This window comes from Monodelphis domestica, chromosome 8, assembly GCF_027887165.1.
Source record: "Monodelphis domestica isolate mMonDom1 chromosome 8, mMonDom1.pri, whole genome shotgun sequence".
In the NCBI taxonomy this organism is placed as follows: domain Eukaryota; kingdom Metazoa; phylum Chordata; class Mammalia; order Didelphimorphia; family Didelphidae; genus Monodelphis; species Monodelphis domestica.
Window position 1 is genome coordinate 181,801,921 of NC_077234.1, and position 12,309 is coordinate 181,814,229.

Here is a 12,309-nt window from a genome sequence, read left to right on the forward strand (position 1 = left end):
AGAGATCAGGCAAAATGCACTAGGAAATCTTTAATCAGGGACCTAAGTTATTGTAAAAGATCATTGACATCCAGGCAAAGATTATGTTCCTGACAATACCAGGATGGACATTACGGGCTGACTACCATAGGTGTAGTTAAGTGTTAATGCCATTGTTAACCATTACTCCTGATACCCTGTCTTTGTGGGTAATATCTTGATAGGAACAATTTCTTGCTCTCTCCCAACAGTCCCAGAATTCAGACGGCCACTGGATTCGGGGTCTATTGGCTTCCTTTTCATATACTGGAAGACGTTCTGGTATATGGAAGTAAGACCTCAGGAGCACACTGAGGACTCTGGGTTTGACAATTTCTGTGGACACGCAGTCATTGTCTCTCCTAGGTAGAACAAATTATTACACAAATGTATGGAGCAAGGACAAAGTATAATCTAAGTTTTACTTTTTGGAGTATGGATTGAGAACATGACACAATAGGCAGAGATAAGCTTGTAGAAAAAGCACATTGAATATTATACATTGACAACTAGGAATGAAAAAGCTATGTCAAATTCTATAGGTACAAGAAACTGTAGAAATTGTTTCTACGTGAAAAACACTTAAACTTCTATTTACCCAAACACTGGTTTGGTAGAATGAATTTTGCAAACATTGGTAATGTTATATGCTTGGTTATCATATTGATGGGTTTATTTACACAAGCAGAGATTTAAATAAGGATGATATGAGAAATATGCAGTCAGAACTTGAAGTATTCCTTCATTGTCATCATCATGGTTATTTAAGCTACAAATCAAAATGTAAAGTGTATGGGAATATTGGTATTTGTTAAAAATTGCACTGTAATTGTTGTATTAATGCTTTTGCAAGGCCTTTAATGGTGAAAAATTATTTTCATATACAAGGCAAATTTTGATCTATTTAGATCAGGAATTAGAAATCATTTGGAATGTAAGTTCTGATATTACACATTGACTCAGTTTCAAAGATACTACATAAACAGTGAGCCAAGAGTCTAAAATTTTGTATTCATTTTGGGATCAGGCTCCCAGGATCATTTTCTAAGATCATTTGAGATGTTATATACATGGTCCTCCAGAAGTGTTCAGAGAGGATGTTTTTCTTTGAAGGGATCTCTCCCAACACACAAACAAACAAAAAAAAAGAGGGAGAAGAATCTTATAGATATCAGTATTCTCATTTGAGAGAACACTTTTGATTCATTTTCAAGTATTCAACTTTGATTTTTCTTTTGCACAATTATTGCCAGAATTTTAAGTACAAGGAAAGTACTGTTGATCCTCTGATCCAGAACTACAAAGGTGCAAATATTTTATTGTTGCAAAACACCTGAGCGTATGAGACTACGAGAACATGACAGTATTTGTTAATTTTCAGATGGCTATTCTGGAGAGCAATGTCTGATTGCATATAAGGGGAATCATAATGAATCTTTCATTATGGACCAGACAGCCTCAGTCACGCTGATGCATTTTCCATGTGAAATGGATGTTTGAGGTTGGGAAATGCAGAGACATGGCACACTGACGCTCTCAGTCGCTGGATGTCCTGGCATTGATCTACCAATCAGTTTCCTATGTGGCAGGCATCTGGCAGTGAGCACGGATAGATCCCTGTAGCAGTCCAGCCCATAGGTATTGTGGAGAGACAAGGATTGTGAGTGAGCACATGGCCATTCTGCGCATGGCAATGAACTCTATTCCCAGCGTGGCTGAAGTTAGGGCGCGAAACCTTGCTTCCCTTTGTCTCACTCACCTGAGGATAATAACCCCACCTTCACCTTGTCATAATTTGCAATTATCCAATGGCAATACACTATGTAACTCATCTATATGTATTGAGGCATCATGTAACTTATCAATATGTATTGAGTTCATTTGCGTATCAAAGAGAATAAAACGAAGGAACACAGCCAGCTCCGCCCACTTCGAGGACTTCGACAGGTTTGCCCTACAGACTAACTTCTCCCCTTTCTCTCTCCTCTTTTTCTTTCCTGAGGCCTGGCCCTTTGGTCAGGTCTCTCTCTCTGTCTCTCTCTCTTTTCCTATGCTAATACCTAGCATTGTCTAATTCTTTCAGTCTCTAATCTCTCTCCCTACTGAGCAAGTATTATCCTCTGACCAGTGCAGTGTTAACTTGGGATCACTGGATGGGAATAGCCTTAAAAGTAACGTCCAGTGGTTGGAGCATGGCTGTGGCTCCCGAATATTAATAATAATTGATTACTGACTCATTATTCATATCTCAAAGGTTGGCTCTTTCACACCCTTTGCGGGATTCAAAAACTTCTATCCTGTTTCTATTTTCCTACCATAAAGCTTCTCGCTGGCCGGGAGGCTTTAATCCCTAAGATGCAGTATCAGTACGAGAGAAAGGAAGGACTTATCCTTCGTCTCCAGAGATAGTATTTTGCTAACTGTTGAAAAGACTGACAACTTCTGATAGTCCAGACTGTGAAAGGTGGCATGTTTGATTAGTGCACCTGTCATGTGAGCCATAGGATTCTACCTCATTGAACCAGGATCAGTAGAGTGAAAATTATTTTCTTAACATTTTTATATCTAATAAGACTCTTACATTGATTTTGATTTGCAGACTGGTAGATAGAAAGATCAGTTTGGGTTTTTTTTTTGATTGATCACTGAATCAGTTTATGCTGATGTTCACACTTGATTTTTATATCTAAGTTCTACAATCTGGTTTGGTTTTTCATCTCTGTATCTGGATATGATTATGCACCAGAGTGTTTGTATTTGTTAATGCTATAATGTTGTTACATTTTGATATTGCACTGCTTATTGTTATGTTAAACAAAAAGGGGGAGATGTAGCAGTCCACCCCTAGCTATGGGCAAGGGAAACAGTTAGTATGTACAGAGTGCCTTAGAAGAGAGCATGCTCAGTCTTGCGCATGGCTAGGAAAGCCTCTGACCCTTGACCCCAGCTTCCCCCAGGTTAGGCGGGAAAACAGGTTTCTTTGTGCTCACCTGGCTAAGAGAAACCACACCTATACCTTGTCATTGACCAGTGATAATCATCCCTATGTATTGTGTATATTTGCATATCAAAGAGATTAAATACCAGGCCACAGCAAGCTCTGCGTCGCTCTTTCACTTGGATCTCAGCTCTCACTAATGCCTGTCCTTGCTAGGCCAAGCTCCATCTTTGATTCCTTTCCTGATCTACCTCTCCCACCTGGGACCTGGCCTTCGGTCAGGCACTTTCCTTTCTCTATCATGTCTCCAACCTGTGTGGTATTAAATTTGGATCACTGGACAGGTATACGCCTTCTGAGTAGTCCACTGATAGGAGTTTTTGCTGTGGTTCCTTGTAATTAATAAGGCCTGGATTTCTGACTCATTCCTGCCACCTCATATCTCTAATTTGGCTCTGCCACCCCCCTCGCAGCATACAGAACTTCTATCCTTCCTCTATCTTCCTATCTTGAGGCTTCTCACTGGTTCAAGGAAGCTTCAGGAACCAAAGCAGAAAGTTTCAAACAAACAAATGTGGAAAGATCTACATGAAATTATGAAGAGTAAAATTAGAAGAATCAAGAGAATGTTATATACAGCAACAGCAATATTTTTGAAAGAATAACTGTAACTATCCATATCCAGAGGAAAAACTAATAGAAGCATTCATGACATGATTTTACCTATATGTATTTTTTTTGGCAAGATGATGCCTTCTGTAGTGAGGGGTGAGGAGGATGGGTGGGAAACAGATCAGTATCTTACTGTAATCAAAAACATTTTTTTTTAATTTTTAAAAAGAAATGAGAAAGGGAAAATATGGGGAAGAAAAGTAGAAAGTGGTGATAAGTTGGCCCTTGCCAAGGAACAGATAACACACTCAATTGGGGAAGTCAACAAAAATAACCAAAAGGGTACTGTTCTTTGACATTTAAATGCAGAGATGAACACGATACTGTCCAGATGTCTAGGATTTGCTTTTTAATAGGAAGTCTGAGTTTAATCATTAAAATGGAAAACAATTTTCTTGTCTTAGTTATTCCATGGATAGTTAGGCTCATTTTACAGAGGTCTTTGTGTGGATAAAATGAGATAATATATATAAAAGCACTTGGAGAACTAAAAAAGCTCCATCATCTTACAAATGTCAAATCATTATAAATTCATAGGTAATCATATTATAACAAATTCATTTCTATCTCTTTAACATGATCTAAATTCTATGGTTTGAGTTTTAGTACTTTCAGTTTTCTTCTTTTTTCTTTACCAAAAAAATAAAGTATAAATTAGAATTTGTGATCAATAATAATTATAGGATTTATTGTTAGCAGCTCCCCCTCTTATAATCTAGGAACACTGAGATCATGATTATGATGGCTATGGAAGGATAAGAGATAGAACAAAACACAAAAGTAGGGCTATTAAATGTAAAAAAAAAAACAGATAGATCAGCGTGGGGCTTGGAAATGAAGAAGCTATAGTTTTGTGTGGATATTTGGTCAAAATGATGAGCATTTTTTTTATCACGCAAAACCTATCTTCATGTTGGTCATTGTTATAAAGGCACACTCTTACAAAACCCAAACCCTGAAATAAAACCATAAATACATTGATATGAAAGATAGTATGCTTTGATCCACACCCTTCTGACTCCAAAGGTTCTTTCTCTGGAGGTGGACAGCATTCCCCATCATAAGTCTTTCAGGCCAAGTTTTCACAGTTGATTATCATACAAAATTGCTGTTACTATGTACAATGTTGTCCCAGTTCTGCTTCTTTCACTCTGCACCAGTTCATACAGATCTTTTCAGAAAATTCTCAAATCATCTTGTCATTTCTTATAGCACAATAATAATCCCTCACCAATATGTACCACAATTTGTTCAGCCATTCCCCAATTGATGGACATGCCCTCAATTTCCACCTTCTACATTGGGAAGGAATCTGGGTTTTGGAGATTTCTCAGAATGAAAGTTAAAGAAACAGAGCTTGGCTAGAGGGGGAAAAAATCACTGTGAGAAGCAAATGAAAGGTAGTTCTGACAAAGGAATAAATGATGTCAGACATCCATCATGGCCAGAAGTTTCATCCTCTTTAGAAGCAGTAGCAGCTGAAGAATCTAGAACAGGGGATGAGTCTTAAGCATTGATAAATATTCCTTCCCAATGAAAGCCAGGAATTGGGGATCCAGAAAATGGGGAGAACTTACTCTTTCCTGGCCACTTTTTCTTCCCTTCTCCCCAATCTCTGTCCCAGAGAGAGAGAGCTTTCTCTTGCATACCTGGTATTGTGAATCACACCTGGTTCCCTTAGAAAAAGAGTTGTTCCCAAGTGTTGGGCAGAAGTGTATTTAACCATGATCAGACTGTATAGAGGGCAGATCTGAAAGAGTTTTATAGTAACCAGAATATATAAGCTATGTTCTTCACAGCTTGAATTGGTAGTCAGGTAGACTGCCTGGGAAACACACAAGCTAATGTTATTACAAGTTTTATAACCCTTTAAACATGCAGGAGCAGAGAGAGATTTCAAGCAGATGTGGGTCATTTATTTTCCTATGACTAAAGGACCTCAAGGTTCCATTTTCATTGTAATTGCTGGCGGGAATTGCTAGGAGTGCCCAGCCCTTAAGGCTAACACTTCCCCTTCACTCTGCCAGGGGTTGGGAGACAAAGACTAAGGGGGGGAAAAGTTGGAAGGAACTAGAGGAGAAAGTCCCACTTCTGAATTGGTCCATCAGGAGTCTATGAGTATTTCAACCTCTATCCCACTTTCTTGATGGGAATGGGGAAGAGGCAGAGCACAGATCCTTCAAACCCTAAATCAATATCTAGTATTGTGCCACTGGCATGTCCATATTCCTGATAAAAATGTACCCTCAGATGTGGCCAAACTTTTAAAAGGTCATCAAGTTGTAATTTAGTCAAGTTGGGTGGGGACACAAATTTATGAGAAACTCCTTTCATAAATCTATCTTTCACAAAAGTCAATGTGTTATGCAAGGTGTATATCAGGGTGAACTGACATAATTTCATGGCAAAAGTGACATTTGATTTGAGCTTTAAAAAATGATAAATTAGATGATGAGACAGAAATACAATATATTGCAGAGTATAAAGAACACTGGAGACCTGGCCTTAATTCCCGACTCTCATCTTTATCAGCTCTGAGACTCTGGATAAGTCTCCTTTAAACTCTTTGTGCCTCATAAATACTCAAATGGATCTGTGATCTGTAAGCTTCCTCCAACAATACAGATCATAGGGGTAGCCAAGTGGCTCAGTAGATAGAGAGAAAGGCCTAGAGACAAGAAGTCCTGGGTTAAAACCTGGCCTCAGAAACTTTCTAGCTGTGGGGTCCTGGGAAAACCACTTCACTCCAATTGTCTAGCCATTCCCACTCTTCTGCCTTGAAATCAATACTTAGCATTGATTCCAAGCCAGAAAGTAAAAGGAAAAATGCAGATCACAAGCGAGCTATGTCTGCTATCTTGTATGACTTGCTCGTGTCTTCCTGTAAATTTGTCATGGGTGTCCACCTAATATATCAGAAATCTTAACAGAAGTGCATAGATATTATTTCTTTCATTAACTTTTATTAATGAGAGTCAAAAGAGGGATGCCACAGTGAGAGGAAAGGAAAACAGGAACAAAGGTAGAAAAACACTGAGAATGTCCAGAGGATAAGAGGTAACCCAATCTGGCATGAGCTCAGAGTACATGGAGTAAGACACTTTTTTGGGTCCAGAATTGTGACTCAGTAACGTAGAGAATTTCTGTTGAGGCAGTTCCCTTTATTAAGTTAAGTGACTTGCTAATGATTTAGCAGTTGGTATGTGTCAGAGCTAGGACATGCATAATCCAGGTCTTCAAACTCCCAAACTGGCTGTCAACCCACTATGCCACCAGAGCCACTGCCTCTCGGAGATGAAACTGGAAAGTAAGATGGCCCAGATTGTTAAGGGTCTTAAATTTCAGGCCAAAGATTTTGAACTCTTTTACTTTTATAAGCAAAAAGGAATCTTTGAAGAATTTTAAAGTAGAAGAGGGGTATGACCAAGTCTTTGCAGAAGTGGTATAATGGATGGATTGGATCACAAAAAGATTATATCTAGGAAGGCCCCTTAGAAAACTATTGCAATAGTCTAGATGGGGGGTAATCATGGTCTTTATTAGAGAAAGGTGTGAAAAAGAAGCTTAAAAATGGGGGGGAAACACTTTTAAAAGCACTCTCTCCTCTACAAATTACATGTAATATATGCATACATCAGAGGTCTCTTAGAAAACTTGTCGGATCCACCATGTCTCATTAGTCTTTAACAATTTGTTAAAAAATAAAGTAATTGGAAGAAGACGTATAATTCTAGAAAATTCCCTGAGAAAGCAGTAGTTGCTACTTAAAGGTTGCCTTTAAATCAATGGACAGAAAAGCGGAGTCAGTTTAACTGTATTCTTTTCCCAGCATTGGGCTGGGAGCAGGTGGAGAGGGGGAAGGAAAGCAGCTGATACTTGAATTTATATCTGGAAACTGCTCTTTGCACATTCATTAAATTTTTTGTCACAAAATTAAAGCCCTGAAAAGGGGAGGTGCAAATTGCTTGGTCCAACCTCTACCCTCCAGGAGGTCAGTATCCAGACTATCTATGATAGATTTTTGTGTTCTCCAAACTTTGCTCCCACTCTTGACACTGTAGTTCAGTGTTTATACTGCCAATGGAGTCAAGAGGTGGGGGAAAATGAGGTGAATCAAAGCTACCAAAGAAAGAGATCAGAGATTGAATCCAGAAGGATACCTAATGAGAACTCTAGGAAAGACATTCCAAAGACATTCCACCACATCAGTCCTCCTTGACCAGTGCCATAATTTCTACTGACTTTGATATCTAGTCAGCAAACAAACCAAAGAGATTAGTTTCAAGAATTAGTTTTTCCAAAGTCTGGATACTTTACCAAAAATGCAGTACTCATTTCTCTTTCAGTCCTTTTCATCATCTAAACCTGGTCCGTTCTTCAAAACACAACTAAACTTCCAATGATTCCATTAAGCTTTCTCTAACAACTGTAACCCACAATAATTGCTGCTGACTCTAAAATCTAATAGCACTTCCTGTTCATACCATGCATTTGGCACTTGTCATATGAAACTTGTTTTATTGTTAATGTCTTTTCTCCTCAACTAAAATGTGCATTCCTTGAGAGAACTTCTTTGCATTATCCCATTATCTTTTCTTTGTATAGTTATAGTGCCAATAGTACTCAATAAGTATTTTTGATTGATTGAATAATTTACAAGCTGCTAAGGAATTTCTGAAGTTTCTATTAAGAATTCTAGATAACTAAACATTTTCCAGCATCAAAAAAATTTTTATTACTATAACTCTGGAAATAACAGTATTGTAGAACATTATATACAACTACAGAATTAGTGTTTGAAGAATAACTTGTGAATGTCCACCTCCAGAGAAAGAACTGATAAGTAAATAGAAATATGAAAGACAATTCATATACGCATATGTATATATATATATATATATATATATTTGCAAATGATGCCTTCTTTAAAATAGGGAGAGGAATGAGGAAGGGAGATATTTGGGAATTTTAATGTAACCAACAAACAAATTAATTTAAAATAAGAAAAAGAAATAGAGACATTGTCCACTGGATAATTTCCTTCCTTTTTTTTTCCCATAAGTGGTTTGTTCCCCCTGGATATTTATAGGTTAATGCTTTAACCCAACCTTTTAATTTTAGCTTTCATCATTTCTGCCAGTTCCATTTTGTTAGCTGTTAATATTTTATACTTTCTCAACCTCTGAATAAATGTTAATACAAAAATCCATGTAATATTATTATTCCTTTAATTAAAAGAACTAAAAAGATTTTACTAATATAAAGCATCATAAAATCCATGAGGAAATATCATGTAAACAACAAAAAAAAGGGATAGTCCCAGATCAAAGATGATGTCTCTAAAGTACACTGTAGAAAAAAAACACTTGTGGACCTAGTTTATCTGGAGTTCCAATGGTCATCTGTTTTTGTATGAAATTAGAAAAATTAAATGAGAACTAGAAACTCAATATTTAAGATAGATGAGACTGTTTAGGCTTTTAAAAGGACTCTCTTCTTTTTGTGGAATGAGAAAAATATATTCATAGGAGCATGATGTAATATATTTTGTTTTATTTCAGCATTTATTTTTATATCCATTTGAGAGAGGCAATATTACGTAGTGAGTGTATAGAGTGCTGGGATTATATATAGTAAGGAAGGTCTGGGTTTTAAATCCTATTTCTGACCCTTATTATTTATAGGCCAATGGGCAAATCATTTAACCTCTCAGAATCATAGACAATCTCAGATTTAAAAGTGACCTAACCGCCTAAAGTCAACTGTACCTGAACAAAAGTCTCTTCTGTATCATACTTTAGTTGTTCTCTAGTGCTCTTTTTTGACTCTACAAAGCTATCCAAGGACCCCTTCTACAATATACTTGACACAATCATCAATATCAACTTGAATACGTCTAGTTATCTTAAACTCCTTATCTCAAATTCCATTGGTCAGGTCTAATATAGACTGTCTTGCCTCTTTTTATATCTGAAATACTTAGCACAATGCCTGGCACATGAGGTACCTAGTAAATGTTTTTTGTTTGATGAAAAGAAATAATAGTTCTTTATGGTTTACAAATATTATTTTATTTGATACTTATAACAATTCCCCATAACAGCCTTCATAATCCTCATTTTACAGATGAGGTCACTGAGGCAGACAAGTTTACTGTCTTATCCAGATTTACACAGCTATTAAGCACCTGAAGTTAGTTTTAAATTCTGGTCTTCCTGATTCCTTGCCCAATGCTCTATCCACTTAGCCACCTTGCTGTCTCTGAAATAGAATTAAGGTTAACATTGCTACCACACTCAATCAACCAGTTAAGTGGTCATTGAGAAAAGGTGCTTTGTAGATTATGAAGTACTATGGATAATAACATAGACATATTGATATCTTATAATCAATAATAATTACTGATTGATGAAAGTGATGATAACTGACAAATTGACTAAAATAATAAATTGTGAAAAAATAATAAATTATCCTTAGTGTGTAAATAGAATCCACTCCCCTCCACCCCAGCTCCGTTCCCACAGGTGAAGAGCCTTGAACATGACCCAGTTACGGTCAGGGTTCAAGAGAGACAGCCATGTTCCTACCTGGTCCCCTCCAAGGGGATAGAGATGGGGCGTGGCTCGCCCCACATTTTTATCCTTTCTCTTGAACCCGGAACTCATACCGGGTCATGTTCCTAGGGCTCTTCACCTGTGACCACTGATTGGAGCGTTCACGTTCACGTGACATTCCGCCTCGCAGCGAGATGGGAAGGAGCTGGAGGGGAGGGGAGGAACGGGTTGCGGATTCTACCTACACATAGGTTAATCTGTTTTTTTGATTCAGGCAAACCTTTCTTTGCTCTAGGCTAGTCATGAGTTCTATGAAGTTTCAGTAACATCTGTGAGATCCTATTTACCACTTTATTTTAAGATATATGTTTAATTATCTCTACCCTTTATATTCATGAATAAAAACGGAAATCCTTGAATGTAATTACTGCGCCTCTTCCTGGAAATGGTCTATGAAGTAAATAGGTTTTTCCCCACTGAATTTTTCTTCCATTATACCTGCTACTTTCCATGGCATCTGGCATCAATACTGGATGGACAGTTTTCTCTTTTCTCAGGTTTTCATGTTGAAATATTTTTGAATCTTCATTCTATTATTCAGTTAATGAATATGAATATGAATGAATATGAATTATTCATTCATAAATAAGCATTTATTGATATTAGAAAATCAGGACAATCAACTGATAACAAAGTTTTAAAAATTAATTACTGCAGTTGTCCCTTGCTATATCCTGGTTCACTTATCAGGGCTTCACTGTATCAGGTTAAATATATATTTATAAAATTTTGTATCAAAGAGTTACCCTTATCAGGCACACTATTGGCTGATGGAATGAAAGACAACCAATCACAGCACTGTGTTTTATATCCTGGGCGCTGATTGGCTCAGTGACTATAGGTTAATAAGTGTGGAAAAGGTTTATAGGAGAGTGGGAAGGGTTTGTAAAGCCTTAATATATATATATGAAAAATAAAATAAATATGATGCCACTACTTCACAGATTTTCACCTATTGGGGGGTCTCTGGAATGTAACTCCCAACTGGTGAGGAATCACTGTTTAAGCTACCGTGATTTTTCCAATCTTTGTAAATGTATTTTAAATACAAATAATTACAAGAAAATAATATAATTTTACTTTGAAATAAAATTTTTCATTCTACAATCTCTATTTTCTTTGCCTTAGGGACTAAAAATAATGTAATGTGTCAATTGACCCAGCTTAGTCCTTCAAGGCATTCTTAAATTCTGGTCCTTCTTTAAGCAGCCACGTACAAGGCAGTGTACTAAGCAAAGAATATACAAAGACAAAAATGAACAGGTATTTTGTTCAAAGTGCCTACATTCTACTATCTCTTCTATCTGACACTGTGCTAGGTGTTAGGGAAGCAAAAATAGAAAAATATGACAGAGGCCCTACTCTTAAAGAGCTTGCAATTTAATTTAGTGGAGGATAAGGCAAACAGAGTTGATTCAAAACAGAATAAGATTCAAGTGGCAATGAGAGGAAACACAAAGGAAAAGAGGTTCCAGGCAATCTATTATGAGAAATTTGAGTAAAGAAATGCTTATAGGACATAGATTCATAGTCAATCCAAATTGTCTTCCTCTTAAGCTTATCAGTGTTCTCAAACTGTGGTATCCAGAAATGAACATAATACTCCAAATGAGATCTGACAAGGGAATATCTGAATATCACCTCTGTATTCCTGGAAGATATATCTCTTGATGCAGTCCAGACTCATGTTAGACTTGTCATCTACTAAAACCCCTAGATCCTTTTTTATTTCAGAACAATTCCTATCTATCCAGGCTCTCTCATGTTATACTCATGAAGTTAATTTTTTTGTACCTGGGTTTAAGATTTTATAAAATCTTATCCTTATTGAATCTCGTCTCTTAGATCAACCCGGTTCTCTAGCTTCTCAAGATCTTTTTGGATTCTGATTATCACACACTGTGACCTAAACTTCCCACATTGGTCATATAGTTTATCCACAACATAGAACCAAATACAGATTCTTGACCTCCAGATCAATAAGACCTCTTGCTTCATTTTGACTGAACCATTAACCAACCAGTTCTGAATTATTTCACTGCATTATTGCCTAGTCTATATCTCTTC